Here is a 26,747-nt window from a genome sequence, read left to right as displayed (position 1 = left end):
CGACTGCCCACCGACGGGAAGTTCCCTTACATTTATACAGGTAACAAGTGTTGGTTATTTACTATTTTGTACCAGTGTCTAGTGCCCACACTAAAAGTGTCATTTCTACTTTGGCCCAATCCACTCTGACTACTTTGTGCCATCACCAAAAGATGGAGGACGAGGAAAAAGGAGAAGTACATGAGGTACCACCCAAATTCCACCATCTTGTCCCCATTTACCTCTATTCTATGAACACTAAAACTACTGAATTTTGTATCTTCTACTGTGCTAAACTAATGTTTTCACATCCCGGTGGTTTGCAATTCCTCTCTCTGTGTCGGAAGCCTCTCCCATGGACTAAAATCAAACCTGGTGTTTTCCTGGGCTCTGTGCCAAGGTCTCTGAGCCCCCTGGACTGGCTCCACACCCCCCTGTCCAGGGCTCAAATTCCCTTCCTCGGGTCCCAGGTCATCCAAGGGAATGTCCTGGACTCCAACAATTAATCAGGGCTGTCATGCCAAGACAGACACAGGATCACAGAATCATTTAGCCTGGAAAAGACTTTATAGAGATCATCAAGTCCAACCTTGGCAGTCCAGCACTGCCAAGGCCACCAAAAAATGCTGAGGGCAATGCCTTTGAAAACAGGACGTGGTCACCAGTTAGCCCTTGGGCTGAAATCCCTGTTGGACTGAGCTCCAGTGCTGGAGAAGGACCAGAGGGAGCTGAGGTAATGCTGGAAATGCAAAAAATCCAGGAAAAGTAAGCAAAGAAAAATATTCCTCCTCTTGTAGCTACTCCTGGTTACACACAGCACGGCTGTCGGAGCCCAACACCTTGGAAAAAGCCCTTTTTGGTGAACACAACGAGAATTCCTCCTGTGTGTTGGAGCAGAGAGACAGGAACCTGTTTGGAAGAGCTGCACAGCTGTAAGGAACACAAAGACACACACACACACAGACACAGACAAACAGACACACAGACAGACACACACACACACAGAGGCACACAGACAGACACACAGACATACACAGACACACACAGACACAGACACACACACACAGACACACACAGACACACACAGACACACACACACACACACAGACACACACAGACACACACAGACACACACAGACACACACACACACACAGACACACAGACACACACACACAGACACACACAGACACACACAGACACACACACACACACAGACACACAGACACACACACACAGACACACACAGACACACACAGACACACACACACACACAGACACACACAGACACAGACACAGACACACACACACAGACACACAGACACACACACACATATACACACAGACACACACACACAGACACAGACACACACACACACAGAGGCACACAGACACATACACATACACACACACACACAGACACACACACACACACAGAGGCACAGACAGACACACACACACAGAGTCACACAGACACACACACACACACAGGCACACACACAGACACACACACACACAGAGTCACACAGACACACAGACACACACAGAGACAGACACAGACACACACACACGTTGCCATCTATGCAGCCTCCTCGCCTCGAGCGTCTGGTGCTGTTTCCTACATGCCCAGTTTCGCCCATGGTTGCCTTTAAATCCAAACTGACTTCATCTTGGTGGTGGAATGCTAGGATTTGTCCCAGATAAATCCGCAAAAAGAAACACACACATGACTAACAGCAATCCAAAACAGAGTAAATTTGGGAACAGCGCAGGTCAGACAGCTCTCTAGGGGATAGGGGCTGGGCATGCCAGCCAGTTTTTATCAGTCTCACTGGGATGTCTACAGAACATTTGCTGTGTGACTTTTCACAAGTCATTTAGGATCCCTGGACTCAATTCACTGGTGCCTTTCACTTTTGTAATGATTTTGCTCATGCAGAACGAGCATGAAGCTCTGTCTGGCTTTGGTGAAGGAGGCACAGACACAGACAGTGGCTCTGATCAACCTGTCCTGGACCTATCCCAGCCACTCCAAGTGAACTGGGAACCCTGGGCAAGTCCTGTGTTTTGCATCCCTGCTCTGAGGAGGAAACCCATGAAGCGGAAAGTAAAACAGACTCATGGAGACGCTGCTTTACATCTGCCTTTCCCACAAAGGTTTGCTCATGCAAATAAAAACCAAGAGGCACGCAGGTTTGCATTTGAGAATGAACGAAAACCCTAATTCCTGATGCTTAACAGGTGGCGGTTTAGTGCATGCAATGGGGTACTGGGAATGTAATCCCCCTTCCAGCACAAACTGGTGTGGTACAGGCAATCCTGTCCTGCAACAGGGCCATGGGTTATGTGGTTTTCCCATTGAGAGCAGCACTGGGCTGGTTCCTGGTTAGTTAAACACATGTTTGGAGGTCTGAGCTCTTTCTATTCTTAGCCATGAAAAGAGATGAAGAAGAGCTTTTCAGTGATATTTCTAAAATTAGCTATGGTTTAGCTTATTTAAGAGCCACAAAGCCTAAACGAGGGACATGCAGTTCTACGTGTACATTCTAACATGACACTGGAGCAGAACAAGCTCAATGCTGAGCTGTTCTGAAATCTTCAACTCAAGCATTTCTTCTGTTCAAAGCAGGGCTGATCTTTCTTTCTCATTTGCTTCATGCCTGATCCAAAGCACAGCACCATCCAGCAGCCAGCCTCGCTCCTGATGACTGTGAACAGCTTTCAGAGCAGTGACAGAAGGCACGGATCACTCCAAAGGCAGATGAGCTGTTCTGATGCTGATCTCCAGGATACCTCAGGGAGTATATGTGGTTAGAGTAAAGCATGAGCTGCCCTCCTTCCCACCAAAGCAGAACATGGAAGTTCAAGGCCAGGTTGGACCAGGCTTAGAGCTAGTGGAAGATGTCCCTGCCCATTGCAGGGGATTGGAAGGAGATGATTTTCAAGGTGCCTTCCAACCCAAACCATTCTGAGATTCAATGGTTCAGTAGTGACCTGGCAGTACAAGACTTGCAGCTCAATTACTCAGTTTTTCCACCGGTTCAGATGGAAAACAACATGCTGCACCAGTAAGAAGAGCTGCCTTCCCCATGACCCTTCTACATTTGCCCTTGCCTCACTCAAAAAACCTCCTACTCACTAAAGCCATAAAGATCTGGTGGGGAAGGATGACCAGCAAGGAGACAAGAAAAAAATTCTGCAAGGGGCTATTTAACCCCCTTTCCACTTCCTCCATTAGGGAGTTTGTTACAGGAACCTATCCCCCAAAACTAAGGGAAGAAGGAAATGCTGCACAAAACCATGGAGAAATAGAGAAAAATCCATGCTGATCCTGGTTAAAAGACTTCAGCTGCCAATGGTTGGGCCCATGGCCATGACTGCAGCTCCTGGTCTTCCCCAGCTGCACCATGAATCCACACCTGGCTTACAGAAATCCATATGCCAGAGAAACAGGATCAGTTCCCCGTTTTTCACAAGGTCTGGATTATGTTCCTGCAAAGCAGCTGCAGCACATGAGCCTTGAGGAGGCTTTTCAAAGCCAAAGCCAGGACTTAGCAGCTGACAATGTTTTATGCCATAAAATTAACCTGATGTGAAGAGGATTGAATTGACACGAGGGCAGCGGTTTGGTGTTCTCCCAGAAGGTCCCCTGGGAGGACACTGCTGGTCAGGACATCACAGGGGACGTGCTGTGGTTTGGTAAAGCATCTTATTTTATCTCCTGGGTTTTAACACAGCACACAGCTGCAGTGACAGAGCTGCTCACTACCCACCCACCAAAAATAACGCTGCTGGGGCCAAACATCATGGCCTCAGCACAACTTTATCACCTTGTGTCCTTCAGCAGCCATGGGGGGATGTGAAGGGGCTCCAAGGACAGCTTTTCCTCACCTCTACACAGCCCTCTGAGGACAGGTCAGGGAATGAGCTGTGCAGCCACAACCTCGTACAGAAATGAAGAGACACATTTACAGCAACTGCAGAATGGTATTTCCACAGGGGATGGAGCAGCAGGATGAGGTTTGCAAGCCTGGAGGGCTTTCCCCCCACCTCAGATTTGTTAAATTGCAGCTCTGCTGAGTGCCCAGCTCCCATGTGAGCGCTGCCCCCTCCTCCCCTGTGTGCTGGGCCAGGCACTGATGCTGCAGTGCATCCCCCTCTCAGCACCAACCTCCCAGAAAATGACTGAAAAACCCAACGCTACTGAGGGAAGAAGATCCCTCCTTGAAACCAAGATGTGACTTTAATAATCAGAGGTAATTGGAGGAGCAAAGAGAAAAGACAGTAGCATTAATTATTAAGAAAGATTAATTGTTGGCAAGGCAAAATTAGATCTCCCCACTCATGTCTGGGTGTGTGATTGTGATAGGATCTCAAGGCCAGACAGAAAACTCTCTTTCCTCTGAGCACATGCAAACCCAGTGGGTCTTGCATACGAGGATCACCCTCACCACTGCAGCTGCAGTGTCTTTTGGCTCCAGGGTGCCTGATCAGGCTCAGCATGCTTTGCCTTTGCTCCCATTCTCCATCACACACGCTCTGGCCACAGGTAGCAGTGGGGTTATACAAGCTGCTGGGATGATGCTGGTTGATCAGAACTATAAATGAGGTGGTTTTAATCAAAACGTGGGGTTTTCACCAGAGAATGGTGCAAGATTACAATCAAACTTTTTCTGGAAAGCACCTCGTGTTAGGAAGTATTTTAATTAATTTTTAAAGGTTTATCTAGTTAGTCATGACATGCTAAAAAAGAGCAGTTTTACGTTGCTGGTTTGATGGAGGATTTTTCTGTCAAACTTTAAAGCTAACCTTAGAAAAATGTAGCTCAGAAGGCCAAAAGCCAAAATTTGAGTGAAATGATCAAACTAAAAATGGCCGGTAAAAATCTCGCGAGTTTTTAACTCTGAAAATATTGAAATATTATAGGAAAAAGATCTCCTTGGATCAGTTTAGGAAAAGAAACAAATGAAAAAAATAAGAAGATGTTTTGTAACCTGTGAAAATTGTTCCCTGCTACAACTGAACACAGCTACTAAAAGCAGCAGTGGTCACACCACACTGCTGAGAATCCCAATATCCCACCAGTGCTGGGCTCCACCACTGCTTTTACAGATGGGAATGACTTTAATTCATTTCTTGGTAGAAGACAATTCAGAACTAAAATAAAGTAGTTAACTGCCCCTTCCAATAGTGAAACATGTTAAATGTCACGTTGTTAAATTTTCTTTGGGGATGTGACTTCAAGGGGTGCTGTGCTCCCCATGAATGATGAAAGGTGCTGCCTGCCTTGCACAAACCACAGCTCCCAGAACATCAGCCAACATCCCGAGAGCCAAAACTGCCGGAAAACCCTGCACTGTGGGAGCCACTGTCTGCCCATAGATGCACAGGAGCCTGCAGGAGAGGAAAGTCCCATAACCCGTCCATGACCCCTGCAGCCAGGTGCACCCACGACCCTGCCTGTGGTGAGGGAAGGCTGGCAGCACCCCGGAGGGAGCAGGATCCATCTCCCACAGCACTCAGTGCTGGGGTGCAGGGGTTGGTGGCCAGGGCAAGTGCTGTGGTTTCCAGCCTCGCCAGGGAGCCGAAGCCACAGTCAGGTGAAATTACTCACATCACTTTCAAATCTTCCCACATTGCCAGCCCCAAAGACAGAGCATGAAGAGCCGTGGGCCAGCCCAGCAGTGGCCTGTGTGTAGCGAGGGGCCTGGCCAAGGGAAGGGAACTGGGGCTGGCAGCTGTGCCGTGCTGGTGGCCATCCCCACCATGGCAGAGGGGGTTTTGGCAGTGCCAGAGCCCCGTGTCACTGGCTGTGCCGTGTGTCTGCCTGCTGGGAGCATTCCCCAAGGCTGTTCTCAGCTCAGATGCTGGGCTGAGCCCCGAGCAGGTCTCCGTGCTCCTGTGCCCTGCGTGGGTGCCTGGTGCAGCACAGGAGCTGCAGGCTGCAGTCCAGCCCCGAGTTGCCCCATATGTGTTTGCCTTGACGTCACTTCTCAGAGAGAGTGAGATGAGTCGACGTGTCGGCTGTGAAAAACAAAACCTACCAAGGCCTGCTGTTGCTGATTCAATGAGGAATTCATTCCTCTTCACTGCAGAATTAGTCACTGTGCCACAGAAAGAAAGGTAGAAGGTCAGGCTGTACCAAGCATGCGCTGCTGCTGGTGAAGCTACCTGTGACTGGGGGCACTGTGCTCCTTGCTCTTTATCCACTGATCAATCAAAATTAGCAAATGATTAGGGATGTACTGGGGACACTAGTCCAGCTTGGATAAGCCCTGGGCAACCTGGTCTAGTGGAAAGTGTCTCTGCCCATGGCAGGTGGGTTAGGCTGGGATGATCCCTAAGGTTCCTTCCAACCCAAACTATCCTGTGATTCTATGGTATTGATTAAGGACATTATTAGGCACATCCCACAGTATCAGATGCCAGGAGAGCCTCCAGGAGCACTCCCAGGGGAATGCTGTCACTTGGGGCACCAGGCACCCAGGGCCCATGACTCAAAGCCAGCTCTGCACACTCCAGCTTCTGGTAACACCTCTCAGCTCAGGGCCCCAGCCCGTGTCAGCAGACCCCTTTGCCCCTCATTTCCCTGTGGTGTTACACCAGGAGATGCTGTGCCAACAGATCACCCCAAGTGCCCACTGCAGACTGTTTCTGGCACTGACTGCATGCCAGGGCCAGAGCCCTCGGCAGCCCACGAGCAGAGGCAGCACTGACTCATTTCTCATCTCAGCACACTTTTTTCTCTTTTCTCACTTTTGCTGCAGTCCCAGCGCCCCAGCCCGCTGCCGCAGAGGAAAAGAAACAGGGAAAGTTAAAGCCACTCATGCTCAGGCCCTGCCCTCACCCAGCCCTGCACCCCTCCAGCAGAGCCAAATTTTGGCTGCAGCAGCAGCAGCAGCAGCAGCAGCAGCATCTTCCTGGCCACTGCTCAGGTCAACCAGCGTGGCTGTGGCACAGGGAGCTGGATCTGATTCTTACCCTCAGCATCACCAAGGGTTACTGCAGAGACCTCATTGCCAAGATCAGAAGAGTCCCACTGCCCCATGCACCCCACCTCTGGCTGGCCCTGACATGCTTATGAGCAGCAGCCAGATGGAGAGGAAAGGAGTTATTTGCAGTTATTAATTCTTGCATTAATTCTGCATATGAATTGCAACAAGGAGCTGATTGGTTTAAGAGACATATCATACATACAGGCAAATATTGTCTTTGCTCAGGTTTTTATCCAAACGTTGCCCTCACTCTGTTTTTTTATTCCTGCATTCTATATTTTGTAGTTGACGGAGTATTAATTTCCTCAACTCCTCCCTTTCCCCCTGATTTCTTTCAGCTTCTTTAAAACCCAGCTCTGCTTTGAAAATGCTGATGAAGCACCTGGGTAGCCCTGTTCTTCTTTGCACATTCCAGGGGATGTGCTTGCCTTAGTGGCCAAACTCAGCTCCCCTCCCTGATCCTGATTTCCCCTGTGATTGGGATGCACATCAGAGAACAAGTTCCCTGGCATTTCACCCCTTCTGTGTCCCAGCACTCAGAGGTGTGACCAAGATCCAGACCTGATGGGGACAAATCACAGGATCACAGAACAGTGTGGGCAGGAAGGGACCTTAAAGATAACACAGCTGGAACTCCCTGCCACGGGCAGATATGTAACACTCACTAGACCATGTTGCTCAGGGCCCCATCCAACCTGGCCTTGAACACTTACAGAGATGGGGGAAATACAGGCAAAGAACTTAAAAAACCTTCCAAAATTTCTCAGCGACCTTCTGTGCTGCTGCTGGTTTCTGGTTTTAAGCAATAATGGTTATTACTTTTCAGTCAAACTCTGCAGGGGAAATAAGCAGAGTTTTTCACCATTTACGGGCACAGGAAGAGCTGTTTCACTTCTCAAGTATTTATCTTCTAAGAGAAAGAAGTAGGTGGTTCTTCCTGAAAATTACAAAAAAAAAAAAAAAAAGCCTTGGAAAAATAAAGATGAAAAGTCCCTCCCCAGAGGCTGCTCTCTTAGGGTGACAGAGGGCAAGTGTGGAGGCAGCTACACCACAAACCAGAGAGGTGGAACCTCCAGAAAATGAAATTTAAGCATCACCACCCAATGTTTACAGTTCCACTCAGCAGAAGAGTCACCTCACTCCAGATGCCTCCTCAAACCTGCAGGAAGTGCCCTCACACAATGCTTGCCTTGCCTGGGAAATGCTCCTGCTGTGACCCTCAAAACATCTGCTCAGCAACCCCCTTCCAGTCCCAATGTGCCACTGCTACAAAAGGCAGTGGTGACATTTGGCTTCATGGAACCAAAATGCTGGGGCCATATAGCCCAGGGCTACACTGCAGCACCAACCCCCTGCTAGTCTCTCGTAGAAAACAGGGCAATTTAATTCTGGGGCTGCATCAACCCCCAGCTCATTCTGCAACATCCATCCCTGGTTATTGGCTCTCTAATGTTCTGGGCTACAGAGAAAAAAAAAAATCCCTGTCCCCATCACGCCCCATGGTTCTGAGAATTTGAAAAAAGACCTGTGAACCCTGGAGTTACCGGTAACGCCGAGGCTGTGAGTGTGAAGGCTCCCATCTGACCTCTGGAGGCTGATAGCATCTGACCTCCTTTACTTCACCCCACTTCTCTAAGGCAAGCTGTCAGTCCAGTACCCAGAATTAATCAGGAAAATGTCCAAGAGGGTAAGGGAGGAGAGCAAAACAAAAGTATGTCACAGAGGCAAGGCTTGCCCTGTGGCCAGGCTTGAGACATCATTTCCCAAAGGAGCAGGGATGTCACCCTCCATGTGCCTGGCAGCAGGTCCAGCCAAACCTCAGGTGCAAAGGTTTGGTGAAACACTGAGGGTCTGCACTGTGAGAGCCATGTCCTGATCCCTGTTGCTGCTAGTTTCAAGGAGTTTCACCTGCTTTGAGAAGCTGTTTGCAAACCCCAGCCTCAGCTGCATGCTGGATCTAAACCGAGATGGCTTTGGCATCTGGTTGTCACATCCCTAGATATTGGGGAGTAGTATACCCTCTGAGTGTGGTGAGGCACTGGCATTGGTTCCCCCAGAGAAACGGTGGCTGCCCATACCCCAGAAATGCTCCAGGCCAGGTTAGATGGGGCTTGCAGCAACTTGGTCTAGTGGATGGTGTGCCCGCCCATAGCAGTGGAGGTGGAACAAGATGGTCTTTAAGGCCACTTCCAGCCAAAACTATTCTGTGATTCTAAGACCCCTCATTTCCAGGGATGTGCTTGCAGCAGCAGATGGAAAGACCTGCAAGATTTCTGGAGCCATCTGCCAGCAACAAGAACCCTCCAGGTGCCAGTGCTGTGCAGTTTTCTGGGGGCAAATGTTTGCTTACAGAATCCCTAGGCATGAGGAGAGGGGTCCTGGCTGCTGGCTGTGTTTTTTCTTTCCATTTATAACAGATACAAAACCAGCCCACGTACTTGAAAGAGTGTGGGGGAGTTTACAAAACACAGCCCCTCAAAAAGACTGGTGTGATTTAAGACGTTTTGATTAACCAAACATGAAAGGGGTGAAACCTGCCCCTCCACATCACAGCAGTGCCAGGGTGCAAGGCCACCATGGGTGACACCATCCAGCTGGTCACAGAGGGACCTGTCACACCAGGACCTGGACAGCAGACCTATCACAGGATGTTTGCCCCTTTTCTATATGCTTGGGAAGGGACAGTCATCAGCCCCTTGTGGCAAGCACTACAGTCCCTATTTTCTTTTCACCTTTTTCCTCTCCTCTCCTCTCCTCTCCTCTCCTCTCCTCTCCTCTCCTCTCCTCTCCTCTCCTCTCCTCTCCTCTCCTCTCCTCTCCTCTCCTCTCCTCTCCTCTCCTCTCCTCTCCTCTCCTCTCCTCTCCTCTCCTCTCCTCTCCTCTCCTCTCCTCTCCTCTCCTCTCCTCTCCTCTCCTCTCCTCTCCTCTCCTCTCCTCTCCTCTCCTCTCCTCTCCTCTCCTCTCCTCTCCTCTCCTCTCCTCTCCTCTCCTCTCCTCTCCCCATCTGAAATCTTCAACTCACTGACGTTGCTGGGAAAAAGAATAGTAATAACAGGAATAATAACAAAAAATAAAAATGGTACAGTAATGTGACTGACTTGCCCAGAGGGAGCTTTCTCCCATGGCATCCGATGGCCAAGGCCACACACTTGCACAATGTCAGATGACACCAAGAGAAGGTGTTTTACCATGTCAAGGGTCCAAGCCCATGCCACAATCTAGAAAAAGACAAGTAAAAACAACCAGGGATGATAATATGTAATATCATCATCCTCATGGTGAAATCCCTTCAAATTTATACCAATGCCAAGCACATTTCCAACATGGATGGCCAGGAATAAATGAACCATGGCTGCTCTGAGCCTTCCTCAGGGTGTCTCCCAGACCCCTCCAGAGCACAATTCCAGCCCAGTGAGGGGACACACATCATCACTCCTCCCCAGCACTGCCTCTGCCAGCCAGTGGAGCCGATGGGTGAGCTGTGGTGAGGGCTGGGTGAGGGACATCCCCCTCCACAGGGACCCCCAAATCCCCCTGGTGATCCCGGCATGGGGAGAGGCGAGCTGCCCGCTGCCACCCCCACAATATCCTAATCTGACTCACTTTTAGTTCCCAGTTTCCATGATAAACGGCTCTGTGGGGGCCATGGAGGGAAGATAATCCCCTCTGGAGCCAAAGGGATGCTCTGTGGACACCCTGCAGCAGTAAGGCGATAGCAGCTTTCCTTGTTGTTCACTTTCAAGGGTGACATGTTTACAAAGAATGCTACAGCCGCTAATCCTGGATGATACCCTGTGTCTGCCTGAGAGAAATCCTAATTTTCTCGATAGGAGGAATTAGTTCCTTTAATGCTTAATACCTTTTTTTTCCTCTGAAAGCAAGCAAGCATTATTGTGCAGAGCGGAATAAACATTTTAATTAAAATGTGGAATTTATCTTCCAGTCAAATTCGTATGAGCCCCCGATGACACGTCAAACTCTGCTTTCCCATTTTGAATCTTCCTCTGATCTCTTAATGCGAGCAGCTGAATTAAAACCTGGGCTTGGTGGATTTGCATATAATTAGAGAGCAGGGGAAATTAATAGGGAATTGAATGGGTTTCTCCTCTGCCCATCTGATGTTTTTACCAGATTAAAAAGAGTTGATTTTTTTTAATGACTGCAAAAACGTATTAAATATTATTTAACCTTTTTTTGTTGGGGGTGGGGGGAGGGAAGCAGACAGGCTAACGAAACAAACTTATACATATGATAATGAACAACTCCTATCGTGGGAAGCAAATATCATTGTAATTAGGATTAGAAAGGAATCCTAATTAATCTTGTCCTGCCACTTGACTTCTAGAAGTTCCTTAAATGTTACCTCCTATGAGATGTAAAACAAGGAGCAGTTCAAATGCTTGACAGCTAATCCTGGCAGCCTCAGCAGCATAAGACAGAGGCTCCTGGATGAAATTTAGGATGGAGAAGTCTGATCCTGTGAGCTGGACTCAGATTGAAGGGGAACACGCAGCTTTGCTGCCTCAATCTCCTAATTCCTCACAACAAACTAGGTAATCAGTAAACAAAGAGAGATGGATGCACTAAGCACCACAGCAACCCCTGACTCCATAAAAAGCATCTTTACAGATCTTTTCCCATTTAAAAAAAACATACCATCTCTTCAGAAATACTTCTGGGGCTCATTTTCAGAACCGAAGTTCAGGTAAGGGGTGAGAATACATGAGCTAACTCTGGTGCTGTGCATCTCCACTCCATGCCTCGATTTTATATTCTCCACACTCGTGATGATAAAGATTACCCACCGTGCCAGTACTAAGTCATACATATTTTAACTCAGCTCTTGTCATGTGTCATCAAGTCCTGTTTTTCAGGTATTGAGATTCATAGATTTAATTGCACAAGATTTTACTACAGAAGTGGATGGTCATGAGATTATTTTCATCTTTGTGTCTCAGTATGGAAAGCAGCTTGGAGAGAGCTGGTTTCCAAACTTCAGGGCCTGGATGAAAGTCTCATTTTCCAAATACAGCCAAATACACTGCCAGGAGGTGCCATAATGGGAGATTATGATGTGGCCTATTAATAAATGCAGCAAACTTTATTTTTTATGCTAAAATAAAAATAATAAATGAATCCTGCTATGACTGGGCTGGCTCCTCAGCATATTTTTACCAAGAACTCCCATCAGTTTTTGGCTATGGCTTTATGAAAGTGACTGTCAGCAATGGCCCAGGGATAACCTGGTTAGGTCAGATGTGAAAAATTGTCACTTCGAAACCAGTGGCAACACAAAACGTTCCCAGTCTTGGATTTCATTTTAACCTTGGCTAATCACACATTCACAAGGCAGGACTGATCAAAGGCTTCAAACTGAAAAAATAAGAAAGTCAAAATTTCACATGGTTTTGATGAGAAAAATAATTGATGGAACTTTTCTCTTTCAACTTGGTTTTGCTTTGAGTTTGGGGTTCATGGGAATACAAGAAGCAATAATCACAAACCTTTGAGGGCTTAGTATCATTCTAATGATGAAGTTCTTAGTGGGGAGCTTATCTGGTCCAGGACTGCACGGGGCCAGGAGTTTTAAGCCACATTATTTGCCTTTCTCAGAAAATCCACAGCTCTTCATAGGGTGCACCAAACTTCCCCATAGTTTTGCTGAGAGAAGTTTAAGTGCACGACAAAGTCCTGGTTGATGCACTCACCTTCCCAGCAGGCAGAAGACCCAGATATAAGCCACGTTCATCCCAAACCTTTCTTTGTATTTTCATGCTCTGATTCTCATCTCTGGTGACATTTGTAAGAGCAATTTTCTGCTGGGCTGTGCCCCAGGCTGACCACGGAGAGGGTCCTGGTGGCCTGACCCTGACTAGGGAAAGCAGCTCCAGGGAAGAGTCTGTTCCCATCATCCCAGTGTGAGGCATCACCATTTCATGGAGGTGGTGAAGAGCACAAATGTTAAAGTACCAACTTTTCTGGCTGAGGTCAGACTTGTTTTCCAACACAGCCTGCCCTGGGAGCTCGCCCTGCCCTGCGGTCAGCCGCGACACGGCGCTCCATGGAAAAGGTTTTCCAGAAAAGTTAAACAAAGCAGAACTGAGCAAACAGAAGGGTGTGTGCAGAGTCAGTCCCACGGGAGGCAGGGACCAGGGTGGCTGATGTGCAAGCAGCCGCTGTGTTCCAGCACATCCCAGTATGTCACTGGTGCACAGGTTTGTCTGCCAGGTCTGCCTGCACCAGGAGCCCCCAGTGATGCCACCACAGTGCCACCAAAATGCCAGCTGCTTCCATGAAGTGCAAACAGAACCACTACTGCCCCAGCATTTACATTTAGATAAAAAGAAGAAAAAAAAATAATCAAGAAGAAGGAAGAATGGACGATTATGTGAAGCTTCTGGCACAGAATTTTTCCCAACCAGATCATTAACTAACTCAACCCAGCACCAGAGATCAGCTATTTAACTGCAGGTCATTTTGTAATACAGACTATTTTTTAACTTCCTTGCCATGGTCTCTGATCTATTACAGTAACTGACAGCTGTATTTGCTGACCGATGGAACTGAGGTTACAGAGAACATTGATTATACTAAAAAGCCCACAACATCTACCACACCTGTATGCACACAACCTCCACATGCCTATAGTGACATTTTTAAGCCTAGGTATTCTTTAGGGCTTGAGCTGAAGTCCATGTGTCCCACATCTGCTTTTGAGAGAATCTGGGAATGAAAAAACTTATCTTGCCACCAGGACAATGATACACAGGCAAAAAGTCTTTGCTTCAGGACACTGTCACCTGATTAAATCCTATATTAGTATTGCGTTTTTTATAGTAAAAGTTCTCTTCACTACCCATGGATTGTACATTTGCTGAAAGAAACCAAATTAAAACATTATAGCCATTGGGTTAGGATTTATATTCTTCTCAGCAAAGTCTGCAATTAAAAAATAAGCCCATCTATCTTCTTCCCATCATCTAAGCTCCTTAGAATGAGAAAGGTAAAAATCCTATTGATTACAGAGAATTACACTTTTTTATACCTCTTGGTTTTAAGTGAGGTGCTACACAGATAATGCATTTTCTTCTTAAAACACATGCTTAACATAACATCTTCCCTTCAATTCTTTGGCTGGGTCTCTCTTCTATTTCAGAACATAAAGCAACTTTATTTCTGAATAAATAAACCCCCAAGCCGAGCCAGCCCCAGCTGATGCGATTCATAAGAAAACACCATCTGAACAGGTGACTCTGTATGTCCCCAGCTGAAGTGTTTGGGGCATCTCCAAACACTCTTAGCAAAAGATTAACAATTTAGATTCATGGAATTGAAAATAAGATACAACCCGTGCCAAAGTCAATGAAGTTTTCCCACTGATTTATCTCATCTAAGGCCAAGAACACGACATTATCTCCAGTGCTGGCAGGTGTTCATTCGGGTCTTGAATTACAGAATCGTTTAGGCTGGAAAAGCCTTCCAAGATCATCGAGTCCAAATGTTAACCCAGGACTGCCAAGGCCACCACTAAACCATGTCTCCAAGTGCTACACTTACATGTTTGTTAAAGCCCCCCAGGGGTGGTGACTTCACCCTGAGTGCGTTGGGCAGCCTCTTCCAAGGCTTGACGACCATTTTGGTGGATATTTTTTCCCCAATATTAAATCTAAATCTTCCCTGCTGTAACTTGAGGCTGCTTCCTCTTGTCCTATCACTTGTTAATTGGGAGAAGAGATGGATCCCTATCTGTCAGAGAGTTGCAGAGAGCAAGAAGGTGCCTCCTTTGGTCCATGATGAGCCCCTCTGGCCCCTCTCCTCATCACACTTGTGCTCCAGACCCTTCCCCAGCTCCACTGCCCTTCTCTGCAAACTCTCCAGCATCTTGATGTTTGTCTTGGAGTGAGTGGCCCAAAACTCAACATAAAACAGAATTTGAGGTGCAGCCTCATCAGTGACTGTAGAAGTAGGAAGAGTCAGAGTTCCCCATAAGATAAATAGCTTGCTGTGCTGTGAGGAGACTGGCCATGAAATTCTGCCTTTAGTCTCTCTCATCATCACATCCATCTGCCTTGGCTTGACTGCCTTGTATGTGCACAAGGCTATATTTGGCTAAGTAGTTTAACAGAAATTGCATTTCTTAACTGTAAAGTGTATTTTAGGGTGGAGACTTGTTATCTCCTGAATCTGAAAAAGATGGAGCTCAGCAGACTCAGTTCTGGTTGTGGTCTTCACCAAGCAAACAGTAAATATTCCTTGTGACAGGAGATTTTATATAAAATATTTCTATACATTTGATGCAATGGCATAATAATAACTATCAGTGACTGACCAAGGTCTTGCCCAGGGATTTTCTCTGTCTGTTTGCTGGCTGACCCCAGAGAAGGGAGTGGGGAAATTACTCAGGAACAGGAGCTAATGAGCATTTTTCATTATTTTGTCTTTATGACAGCAAAATTCGGCACTCATTTCAAGAGGAGTATTGTCTACCACTTTGTAGCCACTAACATAGAAATCTGTGAGCAATAAAAATTTAAGCTGGTGAGGGCATAAATATGTGCACATACACGAACATCCAGGCAAACACATGCACAAACACAAATGCCAAGGCTCTCCTCCTGCACCAAGGAGTCACAGAATCACAGGATCTTGGGATGGTTTGGGTGGGAAGGGACCTCAAAGCTCACCCAGTTTCAACCTCCCTGCCGTGGGCAGGGACACTTTCCACTAGAGCACTGTAACAGAGACATGCACAAAGAACCAGGTGCTGGAGACACGGCAGAGAAAACAAAGGAGGGAAGCCAAGATAACCACAGAGTCACTGCTGCAATCACCTCCCCTGGCACAGCCCCCAGCCCCAGGGGCTGCTGAGCTCCACCTTCCTCAGAGGGCCCAGCATGGGAGGCAGCACTGGGGCATGGGGTGGGTCAGCCCCTCACCAGCCTTCCTCATTAATCCTCAGGCTCATTAGGTTACCAGGACCCAACTACCCTCACTAAACAAAATCCACCTGCATGTTCCACTTAAAAAAAAAAAAAGTATTAGTATTTTAAATTACTATAATTTGTGCTTGGGACTAATAAATCTTAAATTATTCAGCAGAAAACAAATTGTAGTGTGGGATTTAATCCCTCATGTCTATTCTATCTACTACAAATGAGCTACCAGTGATCTAAGAATGAGCTACCTGGCAATCAGCAATTACATGATTTTTTTTACTTTCATTCTCCATTGGGTATTATCTGAATACCTGCAGTGCCTCTGTTCTCACCTGACGTATACCAAGCTGTGCTGGCTGCAATGACATCTGCTGGTGGCTACAAACCTTCTCAGCTGGCCTGGGTGACTTTATTCACCATAATAAAAGAAGCAGCTGCGTGCTCCTGCACTTTTGGTTTTGTTACAGAATTTTTTCATCCAGCTCAGTACAGAGTTCTGGAACAGTTTTTAGGTAAAAAGGAGTAATTCTGCTATGTCTGAGCAAAACCCAAGAGGTAAAACCCACCCCAGCAGCCCATGGAGCACAATGCTGCTCTGACAAGTCTCAGTGGTTTCTCTAAAAATCCCGTGTGCCATGGGTAAAAAAGGAAGGGGTGGGTTTCACTGGAATGGATGAGTTAGTGTAATTACAAGTTACAGAATCATGGCAAAATCCAGATCAAAGAAAGGCATTTCCCATGGCAGATCTCCAGCAGTTTCAAGGAAAGATAGCCTCAGTTCTGTCTGGGTGGCAAAGAAATGCACTGGCCACCACAGCAAAGGACCACACGACTGGAGGACTCTGAGCCCACAGACTGGCAAATGTTTCCGTTTTTCTTGCCCTGGGGGTTGGCTGATACGCATTCCCCATGTCCCAGCAGGGCTGCCACTGTGCTGGGGGCTGCTTCCCATGGAGCCCACAAGCTGTTCCATGCAGGAGAGGCTGTGCCACGTCAGGTGGATGTCAGAGCCAGGTGGGATGGGGTTTGGAGCAGCCTGGTCTAGTAGAAGGTGTTTTTGCCTGTGGCAGGAGGGCTGGAACAAGACGGTTTTTAAGGTCCTTTCCTACCCAAACCTTTATGTTGGGACCTTTAAAGTCCTTTCCTACCCAAATTTTGTGTTCTGTGACCAAGACGGCCTGTGGGCCGCCAGGGCTGTGGGGCTGCAGGACAGTCCCAGGCTCCCTGAGGTGCCATGCTGCACTGGGTGCCCTTTAAAATAATAAGCATCTTTAAAATAATCCATGCTAATGAATAATTCAGAATCCTGGTTCCCTTTGTACTGGGATTCCCACTACCCAACTAGAGGTGTGAGGAGACACACCACCAAAGCCAATGCATTTCAAAATCCAGAGGCACGCTGCAGATGCCAATAGGTAAAAGAATTTGCCATAAGTAATCCATAAACAAATGGGCCAGCACTCATGGGTGGTGTTTGATGGCATCTTTCTGCTGAGACTGAATTCCTCGTGTTCCTGCACCACAGACTTGAACTCTGATTGCAACAGCCCTGCCCCAACCAGGTTAAGGACAAGTTGAGAAGTATTAAGATCATCCCTGCTGCTTGGGATTTTCTGTTAGAAGCTACATTACTAGAAGAAAACTGCTGCAAAATAATTTTCAAGATTTCAAAGAAAAAGATATTACCCCAAGTAGAAAGAAGGGAACATAGCCTGATACCACAACTACTCTACATAAGGGAATACTTCTCATCACCACTTACTACACCTGATGGGATCTCTATTCTGTCGTATTGAAACAAGGTAAGAGTTAATTTAAACTCTGGAGGCAGTCACTTCATGATTTTAGCAGGAGAGGGCTACAGGCAGATTCCTTGCAGGGAGAAACCTCTAAGCCCAGCAGTCATCCCACGCCACAGCACAACCCAGCCACAGGCTGTGGGCTTCCAGGCAATGCAAGAAGTAAGATAATGGTGAGATCAGGGCAGGATGGAGACTGAGGGACATGAAAAGGCTGGTAAATTTTTCATGTCACCAAAGAGTACCAGTCTGTGAGCTTGGAAGCTTTGAAGAGTCTTGATTTGTAATATCGAAATAAATGAAAATAAAATAATTAAATAAGTCAGATGGCAGCTAACAGACTGCTCACCTAGCATTTTCCCACCTCGGGCAGGAGCTCTGATTAATGCTAATTAGGTTATCTTCACATTAGATCCTGATGATTCATCACTTACTACCCCAGGAATTATGACGCACTGGGGAGAGATATATTTGTAGATTCCATGGGTGTATGCCATGTCTGGAACACTTAAATGATTTTGGCATGAAAAGGGACCAACCACAAGCCCAGCTAATCAAACCAGCATTTCTCAACCTACACCTTCCAGTAGGTATAAAAAAGATTCAGAGCAAAGACAAGACTATGGCACTGAAGACAAATTTATCTGCCTCATCAGTGGTGTAGAATCTTTGCAGAACAAAGGGCTTTTATCGGCAACCTGCCAGGAGCCTGTGGCTGCTCCTCGTTTGCATATAAATTTAAAAAGAATTTTAATAAGTGTTAAATGCACACGATTATTTCTTATTTATAGCTGAAAGTAGGTGTATGCTGTGCTTCAGAGAACAGAGAGAAAAGAAAAAGCACCTCTGGAAATCTGAATGGAAATCAACAGAAAAACCTGTGACTGCCTCATTGAACTAACTTTCCGGTATGTGGCCTTGCTCCCCTGTGGCCACGGGCACAGTGGGGCCAGCTTGGAATTCCAGCCTTGTCCTTTCACATGTGATGCATCAAATGAAAGAGGATGTGCTCACAGCTGTGTGCTCCTCCCCGGAGAGGTGCACAGATGGCCAGCTGTCCCCGTGCCACCGGGTTACTGTCACTCAGCACGGGGCTGGAATGGAGCAGCTCATCCCCACATGGCTTTGACAGGGGTGGTCTGCAACACAGGGGGATGCATTTGGGATGGACTTTGGCCTCAAGTTGCTTTGCATTCAGTTGTGAGCAAGCATGCAAACAGCCTGGAGCTTCTCTTCTTCTGATAGCTTTTGAACTGTTGATCACATAAATCCCAAGCCCTCTTGTTATATGTGAAACAGGAGTAGCTGTCATACTCCTTCCAGCTGAAATTTCTATTCTATTCTATTCTATTCTATTCTATTCTATTCTATTCTATTCTATTCTATTCTATTCTATTCTATTCTATTCCTCTCTCTTTCATTTGTCACTGAGCTGCAGTGAAGGAAAGGTCATTCCCTCACACTCATCACACCACCAGGACCTGCCACCTGCCTGTATTTGTTGTCAAGAGGATAAAACAACAGAAAAGCTGAATTTTACTGTGGGGGTTGAAGTTTCAGCTGTCTTTCAAAAGCAGTGTGGAGTCATGAAACAGGAGAGATCAAAGACTTATTTGTGAACTTGAGAGTTATTATTGGATACAGCCCCTTCTCAGTCAAAGTGTCTTGATCTCTTCTGGAATTCAGAAGAACTTCCTCAGAAATAGATCCTTGCACTGTTGAGTAGCAGCCCATCAAACATTTCATTTACAGGTCAATTAAGGAAACTGTTCCAGCCTCGTCCTCTCCCAGTGATGACATCAGATACTCTTCCTTGAAGTCTGTTTTTTCCAAGGAAGACTTTTGTCAGACCATGCACCTACAGTACCAGTATTTGTTTTATCCATGTGAGAGCCAGCAGGGAAATCTGGGACAGGACACTCCTCACCTACTTGCTTGTGAAAGCAGCACTAGTGACTGGAGACATGCCAGTGTCATCACTTTCCCATTTTTTCCTAGCTCATGGCTCCTGTGAAACATGAGCCTAAACTAAATCCTAAAGTTCATTTGGGGGAACAATATGGGGGAACAATACTTAGCCCCAATTCACGGGACTCTGGATGTCAGTGTAGTTTCTACCCAAAAAAAGTGCTCAAGCAGATCCACCTGGATTTAAGGCAGGTTGTATACAGCTTCCATTTTTTATGACTTGGGTGAGAGTTTTGGCTAGGATTAGTATTAGGCAAGGGAAAAACAATGGCACTGAGGCTGAAGTGGGTGTTAGGATCATAAGTCATCTCAGGAAGAACAGATAAATTTGGGTCATGAAGAGATTCAGTGGAGGCAGATGAGCAAAGTATGGGGAGAGGACATGGAGCTCTTTGAGATAGTTTTCTTCTGGAATTGGTGCAGGCTGCCTGACTTTGGAAAGTCCAAAAGACACTGATGGGCTAGGGAAATAAAGGGATTTGGGGGAGACAGCACCAAAATGAAAAGCTCATGGTGAATGAATTTGTGATTCCTTTGAAATCTGGGGTCACCAGGAGTCACCAGGAGCAATGAATAGGCTGAGGTTGAGGCCAGGGTTAGGGTCTGGATCCAGCAGATGATATGGTGGACTCCGCTGCCACATCTGCAGCCACCTCATTTAATCTGCGCACTGGGAGAGGTTTCTAGGGCTCGGCTGACATTGAATGTAGGTTTAGGGCTTGAACCAGGATAACCACTGAGACTGTACTACAGGCATCACTAGAAGAACATGAGAACTGCTGAGTGCCCCTGGGCCATGCTTCCAACCACAGCCAGCAAGGCACTGATGGCCAAGGCCCAAGGCAGCAAGGAAAGCTCAGTTGGTAAGCACCAATTGAACAACGTACCATGTCCAGGTCATAGGTCCACAAGCAGCTACACTGTCTCAGGGCTTTTCTGACACAAATCTTGGTCCTAAAATTCTCCCCTCCTATCCAGTGTCTCCCAAGAGTTCTAGCCCCCATGCAGGTCATTGCTCTGTCCTCGTTCCCAGGCTCACTTCCAGCTTTAGATCTCCACCAGCCCAAACCTTCAACCTGATACATATCTTACTCTAACTCAAAAACCAGATTTGATTTGTTTGCTAAACTGTACATTCAGGCCAAATCCTCACAGAATTGTCACCATGTGAAAGATGACCACATCTTGGCTTTCCCTTCCAGCAGGTGCTCTGCAGCCAGCCCTTAGTGCTAATGAAGAATATGAGGAGGAAATGAGAATGAGAAACTACACCCAAAATCTGTTTCCTCCAGGGCAGGCTGACTGACCTTGAAACTCACTTTTTTTTTTTTTTTTTTTTTTTTTTTTTTTTTTTTTGTTACAGACTGTAAACCCTCAGTGCTGCTGGAGAAATCAAAAGTAAAAGGAATCATGGATGTGGAAGGCCCTCATCCACCCCATTAATGCATGATGACAAACACATACAAGTGTCCTTCGCATAGATCTGTACTGGGAGGTCTCTTTTACTTCCCAGTCCAAAGGTAGAAACAATCCGTTTCAGAAGATGCATTACAAATATGGTATATCATACTTGACCCCTTGACTTTTTGAGTAGCAAACAAATAAAACCAAACAGATAAAACCTGGCTTTCCTTTCACAGTCACTGGAAAACGGGCAGCAGCTTTAACTGCTGTGAAAAAACAAGGCATGAAAGGACTCCTGAGCCTCCTTGTATTTTTGGGTGTTGCTACCTGCATCTTAATCCTCAGCCTGCTTGGAAGCAGGGCAGGGGCAGCCTAATTTAGTTCTGGGCACAAGTAATTCTTCCCATTTCCCTCAGCTCCATGGAAGGGCCATATCCTGCCAACTCCAAGCTGGAAAGATGTGTCATCCATATGAGATGCTGAAGCATATGGTTCTTGTATGAGCAAAAGCAAGGAAGATTTTCATGCAATTACAAATGAAAGAAAGATTTGAACTTGCTTACAAAGATTTGTGGAATCCTAGAAAGGTTTGGGTTGGAAAAGGCCTTAAAGCTCAACCAGTCCCAACAGCTTCCCCCAGACCAGGTTACTACAAGTCCCATCCAACCTGGCCTTGAACACTTCCAGGGATGGGGCTTCCACAGCTTCTCTGGACATCCTGTGCCAGTCTGCATCCTCAGGGCTAAACAGAGGCTACATGTGTGTCCAGCTATGGATGGAATATTGCCGAAGTCATGTCCATGAGTGTTGACTCCCTCCCAGCACAGTGTTCTTCCCAGCACAGAATCTTCCTTCCGTGGCTCAGTGGGCTGGAGCCCTGCTCAGTCTCTGCTGACACAGACAGAGCTGCTCACTACAGCCTGACTGCCCTGCAAGCCAAAATGGCACGAGGACATCACCCTACAGCAGCCTGGGCGGGTGGGTGTGTTTATCTGTATTTGCGTGCACAACAACGAAGTTAGTTTTAGTTTCAGGTCTAAAATTCTTCACTGCTTTAGCTACCACGGTCTCCTCTGTCTTTGGTCTGTGTGTAGCCAAGTTCAGGTGAAAAACATCATGACTGTATTTTCCATGGTAAACCACACAGGGTTTAAACTCACAGGGCTGTATTTGCAAACATGCAACTTCTGCATGAGCCGAATTCTGTTTCATTTGAAACCCTCAGCCTCAAAGTGTCTGTTAGAAAAATGAAAGTTAAATTCTCGACCACAAACAAGAAAACCTCACATTGGCCCCACTGTATCCTGTGTACACCATTAGAGAAACAGGAGCCTGTGTTTTGATTTCCATGCCATGTTGTCTTTCTGGTCTGGCTAGGGTTGGTCTAAACTGTACTCTGAGCAGAAGGAGAAGCTAATGCTTCACCACCCTCCCCCTGTGCCTCCCTGTGATACAGGACAAGTCCAGGTGTTCTCAGGCACAGGAGTGGGGATAATCACCCTCCAGGGCCACACATTCATTTATTCTGCTCTGTTCCTAAATTCAGTCTCTGTGCTTCAATTATCGCTCTTCTTTTCCATGCAACCAGCAGCATGAGATTTTGCAGGCTGGGTTTTTCAGGCTCTCCAGATCCTAATTCCTTATTCCTGTTCCTGGTTTCCCATGTTATGGGAGCCTTTTCTTTGCTCTATACATTACCTGAAGAATGGGAAGCAAACACAGGGCTGTAAGAAGACTTTTTACCACCCAGACACTTCATTATATGGCTCCCTTTTTAGCAGGTACTTTAAACAGAAACATTTCACTGGGGAAAAGAAGATTAATCCAGTTGTGAATGACCAGATACCCTCATTAGCACTGGCTGACAGGCTTTTCTTCTTCAGAAAGTTGCACCACTGAACCTTGTTTGCCTACATTCTTTGTAGGTAATGTAATCCTCATTTAAAAGTTTGTGGCTGTCCAACGTCACTTGTTACCTCCCTTCCACAAACAGCAGGGGAAGGCAGAAGATGCAGAAATTAAGACTTTATCATTGGCTCATACTCCATGACATGTCACAGGCTTAGTTTACCTCAACAGAAATGAACTAAAAAATGAGGAGAAAATGAGCTGAATTCCTCATCTCAGCTTCTGCAGCATCAGCAGTGTGGCAGCTCCAGGCAACAATGCCCAGCATCCAGGGACAAGATGAATTTGGGATTCACCCAGCCCTCGCCACTGCTCCAAGTACCTCCCTGTGTACTCACTGTGAGTAATGAGCATTATACCCTGCTGACTCATCCATTATTCACAAGTAAATCCATGTGTGGTGGCTTGGAAATGAAACATGAAGAGAGATTTTTATATACATTTCTTTCTACACATGTTACTGAGTATATTAGCCAGACTGAAAAAGAAAGTACTGTCCAAGACCAGATCAGCACACATGTGCTGTGAGGGGACACGAGTCATTCCCAGCATTTCCAAGGAATGCCCCACTGCTCACTGATGGATGAGTTCCAGACATTTCCACTCCTACCTGTGATTACAGCAGCTCAACCTTCTCCCCTCCCTCTCTCTGGGCATGTTTTTGGGTGACCCAGCAGCTGCTTGGATCTCCATTGCTGCTGGTGGCCTCAGCACTGAAGAACAACACTTCTCCCATGCTCTCTCCATCAGGCAGCAGAGCCTGATGATTCTCCCTCCTGATTTCAGCTCATTCCACCCATCCTGGTCGCAAGGGAAAATCCAAATCTCTGTGAGCCTGCTAAGGGAGCAGGAAAGCAGAGATCAACACCCAGCAGCTCCTGGCATGCTCTGCTCACCATTTAAAAAGCTGAGTTTTAAAAAACGTGTCAGAGTAGCAACACGTTGCTCCTTTCCTGTTCTCTCCTGATCCAGTGTTCCCGGAGTGTGTTATGTCTTAACCAAATGCCCCAAGGGGCAGAGCAGTGCACCCCAGTGAGTCACCCTAAAGAGCAGCCTACATGCTACAGCTGAAGTGATGAACCCAACAGCCACTTGTGCTGCACAGGGAAGCCACGACATTTCCACATGTGTGAAACAGAGATGGACACAGTTGATATGGAACAGTCCTTTCCCTAAAGCTGATCAAGAATATGCTGAGCTGTAAGGCAGGGCAACAGGCAGTGCTGTGGGAATAACAGAACCCCAGTGTGGTACCCAAGGATGCTGCTGTCCTGAGGCATCGACCCCAGGGGCTCCCCTGGGAGTTTGGGACCCAGGACACTGGGGTCACTGGATTAATTCCCTGTTTCACAGGCACTCACTGTTCTGCTGCACCTCCTCCCTCCATGTGTGATCTGTGTGCTGTCAGTGAGCCAGGAATGGGAAAATGGAGAGGACAGAGGGGCCCAGAGATGTTCCTGGGGATTGAGGACTCAGTATCCAGGTGGCACAGGGATGCAGGAGAAGGATGCACTAGAGACACAGTCCTCTGCCCCAGGAAGAATCAAATACCCACACTGCCACTCTAACCTCTATCTTCCCCCAAGGAGGGAATTCCTTTGAGGACTGGGAAAATCCCACAGCATCTCTAGATTTTCTGGGAAGGCTGGAGGATAAAAAGGCACCTGCCTTCATTCAAGTCTCTAAAGCCTTAGAGGCCTCTTTGCCTCAACATCAATGAAATAATACTGAGTGGTTTGTGGGATTGGGATAATTTTATGTAGAGGCATTTTGAAAAGGCTGGATCACCACCACCTGGCAAGTGTGAGTCAAAGGTACATCTGAATCCTCCTCAGCTGCAGAAAGGGTGCTCTTAACATGGCAAAGTGCTTAAAAGGAGAGTTGCTTTAAAAAAAAAAAGTAATTAACTCTTTTGTCTTAATTCAGGTGGACGAGCATCAGGAAGTGACTCTGGAAAATGCCCATATTGGGTTCCATGGTTGTCAGCCTGTGAGTTCATGATGCAACTCCGAGACTGAAATTATATGGCTGTTTTTTCAGTGTTAGTCATGCAACCTTTCTCTGGGATCTGAATGTCAAGCTGGGTCAACCTCTCTCCTTCCTCCACATGGTCACCAATTCTAAGGAATATATAGGTCAGATTCTATGCAGACACTCCTGCAAAGCTATTACTTCAAATTATATGTCAATTAAATGTGTTGAATTTAGCAACTCTTCCTTTTAAATGCAAGCTTGTTTCATGACTTTAAAACTCTTGGTATCTGCAGTAAAGTGTTTTGCCTTACAGCTGTTGCCCTGAAATCAGATAGGACCAGCAGAGAATGGAAGTTGTCTTCTTCAAGGAATTGTGTGGTGGCCTTCAGAGTCAAGTTCTAATGGCCAGAACTGGCCAGAGGATCTCAGAGATCTCAGAGAATCTCAGCTCCACTGCTGCCCCTAACACCAAGGGGAAGACAGAGAACTGAATAGATAGAAAATGCATTTCACTGCATTTCCTTTCCTGACTTTTCATTTCACTTAGTTCCTCAATTTCTCATTTAATTTCTTTTCATGAAATAAAATTTTTTCATTTAATGAAAGGAGATGAAATCTTACAATTTCAATGAAAATCATTTCATTAAGCTTTGGCTCATTTCACTGCACTTCATTTCATTTTACTCCATTCCATTTAATTGTTTTCATTTCAGAGTTTTCTTCACACCAAACTTGCAGCAAGCTTAGGGCTCTGGCTGAGATGCCCATCCCCATGCATGGCCCTAATCTGAACAGTGTGCAGGCAGCAGTGCTGGGGCTCTGCTAAGATCCTCTTGGCATGACTTTTCCAGGCCAAATGTCCAAGGAGCTCTCAGTTATTTCCCTCTCTCAACCCTAACTCTAGGTCCAAAGGCGGCTTGCCACTGGGGCTGAGGTGCCCACCACCATGGCTGGTGTAGGAGCAGCAGTGTTGTGCCCTGCTGTGACCTCCCTGGCAGGCCTTTTCCAGCCCCATTGTCCCTGGAGCTGTGTAGGCTCTTTGACTCTCTCAACCCCAACCCTAACACTAACCCTAATCCTAACCCTAACCCCGGCCCTTGCCCAAACCAAATACTATGGGTTTTCCAGATCAGAAAGACGTAGGAGCAGCAATGTCGGGGCCCTGCCAGGATTGCCCTGGCAGGCCTTTTCCAGCCCCACTGTTCCCGGAGATTAGGCTCTTTGATTCTCTCAACCCTAACCCTAAACCTAATGGCAGCTTGGCACTGGCCCAGAAATCCTCATTGTCATAAATGGCACAGAATAAAGAAGTGTGGAGCTGGCAATGACAGTACCCTGCTGTGATGCCTTTGCAATGCTTTTTAGAGTGCCAGTGGCCCTGGAGTTGTGGGCTCAGCTCTCTGAACTGTAACCCTAATCCAAATGGCAGCCTGTCGCTGGGGCTGAGGTCCTCATCACCAGGGCTGGCCTGGATCCAGAAAGTGTAGAGTGAGCAACCTAAAAAAGGAGATGCTGATCTAGAACTGTCTACCCCTTCAGCAAGAAACTCTTCCTTCAACAATGAAGAAAATAATGTACGCTGAAGAAAGCTACGTTCACAAGGAACTCAGGTGGAACTAGGGAGACTGGATTAGAGTCAGGATTAAAGAAAAACATTAAAGAATCATACTGCTTGTTTTGCATAGGGCAGTGCTCATGAAAAAACACCTAAAGCACAGAAATAAGCATAACTCATTTTCTTTTACCTAATCTGGTCATCTGCAAAGAGACATGGCTAGCATTACAA

At 46.7% G+C, this 26,747-nt stretch overlaps 1 protein-coding gene across 5 annotated transcripts in view; it reads right to left on the bottom strand.

The window, feature by feature from the left end:
- TCF7 (transcription factor 7) overlaps positions 1–26,747 on the bottom strand; it is a 74,624-nt gene that overhangs the window by 23,011 nt on the left and 24,866 nt on the right. The window lies entirely within an intron of this gene.

Source organism: Sylvia atricapilla, chromosome 14, assembly GCF_009819655.1.
Source record: "Sylvia atricapilla isolate bSylAtr1 chromosome 14, bSylAtr1.pri, whole genome shotgun sequence".
In the NCBI taxonomy this organism is placed as follows: Eukaryota; Metazoa; Chordata; class Aves; order Passeriformes; family Sylviidae; genus Sylvia; species Sylvia atricapilla.
This window is presented reverse-complemented; position numbering and strand designations above follow the sequence as displayed.